Source organism: Nothobranchius furzeri, chromosome 5, assembly GCF_043380555.1.
Source record: "Nothobranchius furzeri strain GRZ-AD chromosome 5, NfurGRZ-RIMD1, whole genome shotgun sequence".
Taxonomy (NCBI): Eukaryota; Metazoa; Chordata; class Actinopteri; order Cyprinodontiformes; family Nothobranchiidae; genus Nothobranchius; species Nothobranchius furzeri.
In genome coordinates this window covers 11,506,289-11,514,318 of record NC_091745.1, presented here as the reverse complement: position 1 = coordinate 11,514,318, position 8,030 = coordinate 11,506,289, and the positions used below count along the sequence as shown (strand labels likewise).

General features: G+C 40.8%; 1 long non-coding RNA gene across 1 annotated transcript; it reads left to right on the top strand.

Moving 5' to 3' along the window:
* The first annotated feature begins 396 nt into the window (after positions 1-396).
* On the top strand, positions 397-2,968 carry LOC129163286 (uncharacterized). Its single transcript, XR_008563146.2, has 4 exons — positions 397-1,765; positions 2,129-2,221; positions 2,362-2,545; positions 2,884-2,968. It is a non-coding gene; the product is annotated as an uncharacterized lncRNA (long non-coding RNA).
* Positions 2,969-8,030: the final 5,062 nt, after the last annotated feature.

The following is an 8,030-nucleotide window of genomic DNA, read 5'->3' as shown; positions in this document are numbered from 1 at the left end:
GAGGGGTCACCAACTCCACTCTTCTCATCTCGCGGTGACGCTTGTCTATTGACATGGCCAGCCTGATTAATTCAGCCAACGATTTGGGTTCGGGGCAAAGAGCCAGCTGGTTCCTGATCCTGTCATTCAGGGCCTCAGTGAACACCCCCATAAGGGCATCCTCATCCCAAGTCGTGCGTGCTGCTAAGATTCGAAAATCCACAGCCAGGTCTGCCACAGAACGTCTGCCTTGGGAGAGATTTATTAGTTTCCTCCTGATGTCAGAAACAGATTCCACACTGCCAAACGTCTGGGTGAATTCTGTCACAAAGTCATTAAAGAGTCCATGTAAAAACGAATCATTGTGGCTCTTGGCCTCAGCCCATCTTAAGGCTCTGCCCTGTAAAAGTCCAACAACATAGGAGATCTTGGCTGAATCAGATCTAAAAGCAGCAGGGCTACGTTCAAATGCCAATCTGCATTGAAGCAGGAAACTGTGACACTCCTCAAACTCACCTCCGAAGGTGGTTGTCGCCGGTGACGGGGCAACGCGGAAATGAGTCTCCTCTGAGGAGCTTGTAGCTTCAGCTCCATGAATACTTGTAGCAGTGGTTGGATTTAACTGTGAATCCGAGGAGGATGTGGAGGGACGAGTCGTAGAAATGGATTCATGTAGTTGCCGAACTATTGTCTCCAACTGCTGGCAGCGTTGGTTGGATTGGGTTAACTGCTCCATGAGTTTCGGGAGGATTTGTTCCTGCTGGGCTAATCTGTGAGAAAGAGAGGGGAGTATTGATTCTGCTGGGTTAACGTCTTGGCCGGATGATTCTGTCATGGTCTGAGGTAATGATTTAACCCAAGACATGCAGAATCAACACACTGGAGCAGGATGTGAAAAAAATAAAGATTTATTTGGTAACTAGAACTTAGGGTGCACTGGAAATCCAGTGAATGGGTAAACGGGAGCAGCGTCTGAGGGAAGGGAAACAGAGGTGAGTCCTTGATTGAAACTGTAGTGTGGTAGAGGATGAGTTTGGTAGGAGGACTTACAGCTGTAGCGTGGTGGAGGATCTCCAGGGAGGGGTGAGCTGGGAGAGTGAATGAGTATTCCGGGGTGAAGAAGATCGGCAAGGTTTTACAACCGGAGGGAAGGAGAGAGAGAGCCTGTAGTGCTGGGAGCAGTTAGTGCCGTGAGGAGGACGGGAACCGGGAGTGAAGTCCAGACGTAGTATGGTCGAGTAGTAAATCCAAAAGGTCTCAGCGAGGAGGTGGTGTATGGAAAGATGACTGAGCCTGAGACAAAACGAGAACAAAATCTGAGCAAAAGATCGCTAGCAAAAAACACGTTTCTAAAGTTCAAGGCTAAGGTTTCAAAGTTCAAAGTCTAAGTTCCGACAGTTCAAAGTCAAGGTTTCAAAATCGAGTTAACACTGTGGCTGGGACTCTACCAGTAGGCGTATTCATCCGCCGGCTTAGCAGTGTCCTCCGTCCTCCTCATGAAGGCCACCCACTGATCAGCTGATTGATTGCAGCTGCTGCTCTCTCTCCTGAAAACAGAACTCACAAGCCAGGTGATGTCATGGTGTGTGTGGAGTGCTCACCTCCCAGCTCACAACAGTATTGGTGAGTAGGTGTAGTGTAGTATGCTTGCGGTGACTCTGTGGGCATTTTACCCGCGATTCTGCACGTCTCCGTTTGAAGAGGGAGGCTGCCCACCGTGGCTCTTCCGCGATTTAGATGCAGCCCACCGACTCTGCTCCCCCACCACGGCGGGCTCCAGTCTGAGGTGAGTAAGCTAAATAAACGTTTTAACATCTTCTAAAGACAATTCCCTACCTAAATGCAAAGTCTGAGAGACGTGGTTCACTTCCTTTAGCTAGTCAGTCAACAATTCTGCAACAGTGGCTCTAACTGACGCAGCACTTGACAGACAGCATTACAGCGTGAAATCCAGCTTGTGAACAGGTTCTGTGAGGAATTCTGTTCAGGAGGTCTCATTTCAGGCTCTCCACATCATATGTGACTGACTTTTACGTTATAATGATCACACACTAGGAATGTTATAAAGCGCCTATATAGGACAGTTTCTTTTGTATATTATCTGACTTTATAAACTCCCAACAACAATGTGCTTATATATTTTTTTCAGGCTAAATCTACCCAAGACACTGGCTGTCAGACTGATTTAACTGCAAGAATGCACTTGTCCAGGCTGATGTGAAGCTTTACCGGCGTAGCAAAGGTGAATTATTTTTAATAATCTTCTATGTAAACATTTTATTATTACCTTCTAGTTTTAATTTGTTTTACAGATTATTGTTACACGTGATTTTATGCTCTTTTAAACATTTATAAATGTGCTGCTTCTTTGTTTTTACATAGCCAGCCAGAATGGAGTTCACAGCCGCAGTGTTTCTGGTGACCCACGGGGACCATGATGAAAATTCATCTTCCAGAAGGTCCCAGAGCAGCGGCCACACCCCCTGAAAAGACCAAGATGTGAGGTGTCTGCTGTTGATTCCAGCTTCCACCTCAGTGACAGTGCAAGCTCAGTGAACTGTTCAAGGTAAAAAAAAAATTAAAACATTTCAGAATTTTTAAGATATTAACAATTAAATAAGTATGTGATTACATCATGACGGAGGCTACTGATTCTGCCCCCGTGACACTTGGTGGTGACGTGTGAGCTGATTCACCTGGAAAACAACTTTTACATTAAATATTTTGTTTTTGCTATCAAAAGTAAATTAACTAATAACCTGCATTATTGCAGGACACTCAGCAAAATATGGACTCTACACCATGAGGCAGGCACACGTTAATAACTCTATAAGAGCACATAAGGTGAGCAACACCACATATTGTACACTGTCCTGAATTTGTTTTCTTTCTGCATCTCATTAGCCTGGCTGATCACCTGATAACTCCTGTCATCTGGTTATGACAGCATGAGGATGTCCTCACACACCTGTAACCTATCAGCTCATCTGGCAGAATAGAGAGAGAAGAGACAACACCACTTCTCCTGTTCCTGGAAAGCCTTCAGTCATCCTTTGATGACTGAGAACCTCCATCAGCTCTGTCTCCTGTCTGCCTACTATTATAATAAATATTGGGTTTGACAAGTTTTTTGTGCTGCCAAATATCTCATAGATTCCAGTTTTGATATTTTAATGGATATTTATAAATTACATTAATTGAATTATCACAATGCATGTTTAACTTGCTCTATTGTGATGAATTAAACTAGCACCTCACTGTTAAAAGCTCGTTTTAATTTCAAGCATGTTTAAGTATTTATGGACATGAACAAAAACAGGAAATATATAATATATAAAATGAGATTTATTTAATTAATATAACAAATAAGGGGGAAAGAGTCATTGAAAGGCACATTCTTCTGGAAGTTCCTGATCCTGACGACACCAGCAGAGGAGACCACCTGCAGACACCAGAGACCAGCTGCAGACACCAGAGGGCCTAGAACCAAGAAAGCAGCTGTTATCAGTAAATAAATAAACCAGGGCAGTTTTAGTGAGCTGAATACATTACAGAATAATTTTCTCATGGGGCATTTTCATAACTTTATGCAGCAGACTGTAACTTGAGCCCAGAGCTACCGGAGAGCTGCTATCCAGCATGTTTCAGTGGATTTTCCTGCTTTAACAGGTTAGATTAACTGTTAAGCAGCTCAGCTATTTGTTGCTGATTAAAACCAGGTGTGCTGAAGCAGATAAACCTCTAAAACATGCTGAATACTAGCTCTGGGGGCCGTGGAGACAAACCCTGCAGCTAATCCAATGCTATGGCTAACGGCTACTTACGTTCAGAGGTGGTTCTGTTGGGTCGGTTCTGGGAGTTACAGGCAACTCACAAGCTCACAACGATAAGGCTCAGGTCCGCTTGTCTCCTCCAAATAGACTTGGTCCCTTTCTTCTCGAGTGTCTGGGTAAGGAGGGGGAGAAACATCCTCCACTTCTAATAACTGCATAGAGTGAAGGGAGCTAGCATCTTCTAGTTAGCCGTCGTCTTCGTCACTGCCGCGGCTCCGCCCTCTCGGTCCTCCAGGCAACACCTACTAATGTTGCATTTTTTAAAATTGATACGTGGGTGGAGAAGGACTCCGAGGCTCAATTGACCCGCTCTTTAAATTAGTTGTGTTTATAGAGCACCAGGATCATGTATTTGGACATTTAATGAAAAAAAATATTGAATTCGTTGATCACATTAAATACAAAACATTATTTCAATGTGGGGACTTTAATATTAATTTAGAACATGAGGCTGGACAGATAACTAAGGGTCTTGCAGATATTTATAAAGATATTTATGACAATAAAGAAATCACTGATCAGTTAAATGATTTATTTTGAAAATGTAGGTAGGAGTTTGATGGAGAACAAACCAATAATATAAGATAAATTGACCACAGTGATTAGTACTGTCAATAGTATTGTCCTTGACAAAGTAGATAAAGAAGAAATACGAAACATTGTAAAAAAAACTGTGGAAACAAACGATCAACTGATTATCAGGACCTGGACATGATAACCATCATTGAATCTGTCATTGAACCATTTACTTACATTTGTAATCTATCACTTTCTACTGGAAATTTTCCTGACTCAATGAAAACAACGAAAGTCATTCCTTTGTACAAGAGTGGTGATAAACATAGTTTCAATAATTACAGGCCGGTGTCACTGCTTCCACAGTTTTCTAAAATATTGGAAAAAGTATTTGTATCAAGGTTGTATAAATTCATTGAAATAAATAATATTTTAACAATGAACAATATGGGTTTAGAACTAAACATTCCACAGCATTGGCAGTAATGGAATTAACGGATAAAATATCAACAGCAATTAACAATAAAAATGACTTTGTTAGGGTTTTCATTGATTTGAAAAAAGCTTTTGACGTCATTGATCACTCAAGGTTACTTCGAAAATTAAGTCAGTATGGAATAAGAGGTGTTGCTGATCAATGGGTTACAACTTATTTAGAAAAAAGGAAACAGTTTGTTCAGATAAAGGACCATAAATCAAAACTATGTGAAATGAATTGTGGAGTGCCACAAGGGTCGGTCCTCGGACAAAAACTGTTCATTTTGTTTATTAACGACTTGGTAAATGTATCTAAGACACTCTGGACCATTCTATTTGCAGATGATACAACACTGTTTTACTCAGGATCAAATATTGTGGAGGTGGCTAAAGTGATAAATGATGAACTGATTAAAATTAAAAACTGGTTTGATATAAATAGATTGACACTGAATCTTAGTAAAACAAAATTTATACTGTTTAATGATAAAAAGAACAGTGATGTGTCATTGGAAATAGATGGGATTGCAATTCAAAGAATAAAATAATCTAAATTTCTTGGAGTTCTTATTGATGAAGACTTGTCATGGAAATCCCATATTAGTTACATAAAAAGTAAAATTGCCAAATCCTTAGGAGTATTACATAGAGTCAAGTTTTTACTGACTAATTCTGGTTTGTTGGCATTGTGCAATTCACTAATTGTTCCATACTTGACTTACTGTGTAGAAATCTGGGGAGCAACATACAAAAACTATACACAACCCTTATTTATTTTACAGAAAAGAGCTCTGAGAATCATCAATTATAGTGGCTGTAGAGATCCATCGAACCCATTGTTTATTAAATATAAATGACTGAAATTTCATGACATAAAAGACTGGAAAATCATACAAATCCTGTATAAAGCCAATTTAGGTACTCTGCCAACAAACATTCAGGGGATATTTGAAAATAGAACTAATAATTACAAGCTGCAAGAAACTGATGTGTTTACAAAACCTAGATTTAGAACAAAAATTATAGAGTGGAATATATCTGTAAATGGTGTTAAATTATGGCCCAGATAGGCATGGGCAAGGAGGGGCAATACCCCCCTAAAAATAGTGACTGCTAGCTACAGTGCTAAGGCACTAGCGGCAGAAGCTGGTGTCGGTACAGAATCTGCTCGGGTGCAAGATCGGCTCGGGGTCCTTCGACTGCTGATGACGTCAAAGTAGTTGATTGGCTGAACATGAACCTTACGGAAGTTACGTAATCACAATATGTTGTTATCACGTTACGTTGGTCCAGGCAAATTTTTCTGTTGGAAAGATGGACAACTTTTACAAAGAAATCCATCATTACCTCTTTGAAAATACACTTTTAGCATAGAGCTGCATGTATATTAGGGCTGAACGATTAACTACATGTGCAATTAAATTGCGATGTGACAAAAGGAGATTTTCTAATCGCAAAAGTGGCAATTTGGCAGAGAGTGGTTAGCGCGATGCTAATATACATGGAAAAACCCATAGGAATACTAATGCTAATATTATCGATTACATTCTTACAAATTATGAATTAGAAACGTGCCAAATGATTACATTTGGAGTATAATAGAAAGTAAAACTACCATCAATCAAATAAGCACAGGCAGGTATTTTAGTAAAGCCAGAAAACTTTTAACTCCAGAGTTTTGGCTAGCAGCTATGAGCGTAACTGAACTACATACGCATGGACAAGACGTCAAAAACTCTAAACACAAAATACTTCAATAAACGGGACACACTTGTTTCCTGCAAATACAATTTCACAGGTGTTGCTAATACCTATGATTCTTCAAGGGATGTGCTCAAAGAGGAGTTTAACATTATGAATACAATATAGTGTTTTATTTTACAAATACCATTATAAACACAAACTTACGTTGTAAGAAACATTATTTTAATAACGAAACTGCTAAATTCTTTCCAACAGTATAAAGATGTCTGGTGTATTTTGTCCAAGTGGGTTTGCCGTACTTTGACGTCATCGGCAGTCGAAGGACCCCGAGCCGATTTTGCACCTGAGCAGCTCCTGTACCGACACCGGCTCGTCGGCTGCTGCTTCTCAACTCGCCATAACCAGTTGCACAAGCACCGCAGCCCCTCCTGCTCTCCCCGTCGCTACCAACCCAGCTGTCGCTGTGGGTGACACAGGCCTGAACAGTAGCGCACCGTCCCAACCCTGGAATATTCAGTAAAGCTGGATGAGTGCTTTTGTTTCCCATGTCGTAAATTCGGGGGGAAGAACAATGATAGGGATTTGGCTTTCACAAAACAAGGATTTAATAATTGGAAAAAACATCACTGGAAAACATCACTGGAAAGGGACAAGGAATTCACAAAGCATGCATCAAGTCAATGCCACATATATAATGAAAAAGCGGGTCTGAAATGTCTCAAAGAGAGGCCACAGGGGAAACAATAGGTAATTTAATAAGTCCCACACAAATCGAAAAAAAAAAAAAACGATACTACATAAAAACTATTGGAGAAGTAGTTCAGGTCCTAGCAGTAAATGAACTGCCACTTCATGGCAGTGTGGAAAGCGGTGATGATTTCTCTGCGGGACTGTCCTTAAAAATGGTTGACTACACACTGGCTCCAAATTTAATGAAATAAACAAACACATCCCAGAAAATGCAAAATACACCTCTCACAACATACAAACGGAATTATTGCAACACTGGCAAAAATGGTATTAAAAAAGATCAAAGATATTTATGACAAAGCAGATTATGCTGGGTTTTGCATTAAAAATGATGGAACTAGGGACAGATGTGGAGAATCGGGCAGTCATGGTTAGATTCGTCTGTAATGGCATTCCAGAGGAACACCTGATTGGTCTGCTTGACCTCAGCCAGTTAAATGCTGAATTTATTACCACCCAAACCATTGAGCATCTCTCTGACTCAGGCCATAGTGCAGCTGAAATGATCAGTTAGTGCTATGATGGAGCTTCTGTCATGAGTGGGGTCAGGGGTGGGGTTCAGGCCTTACTGCAAAAGAAGGTAGGGAAGGATATTCCCTACATCCACTGCTACAACCACCAGCTGCACTTGACATTGGTCCATGCAATGCAGGCAGAGCCATGTGCAAAAACCTCTTTTGATCTTTCAGGATCTCTACACTCATTTTTCCACCGTCATTATGTTTCACAAGACTATGATGTTCCCTCCCTGAAACGACTGTTGGAGATCAG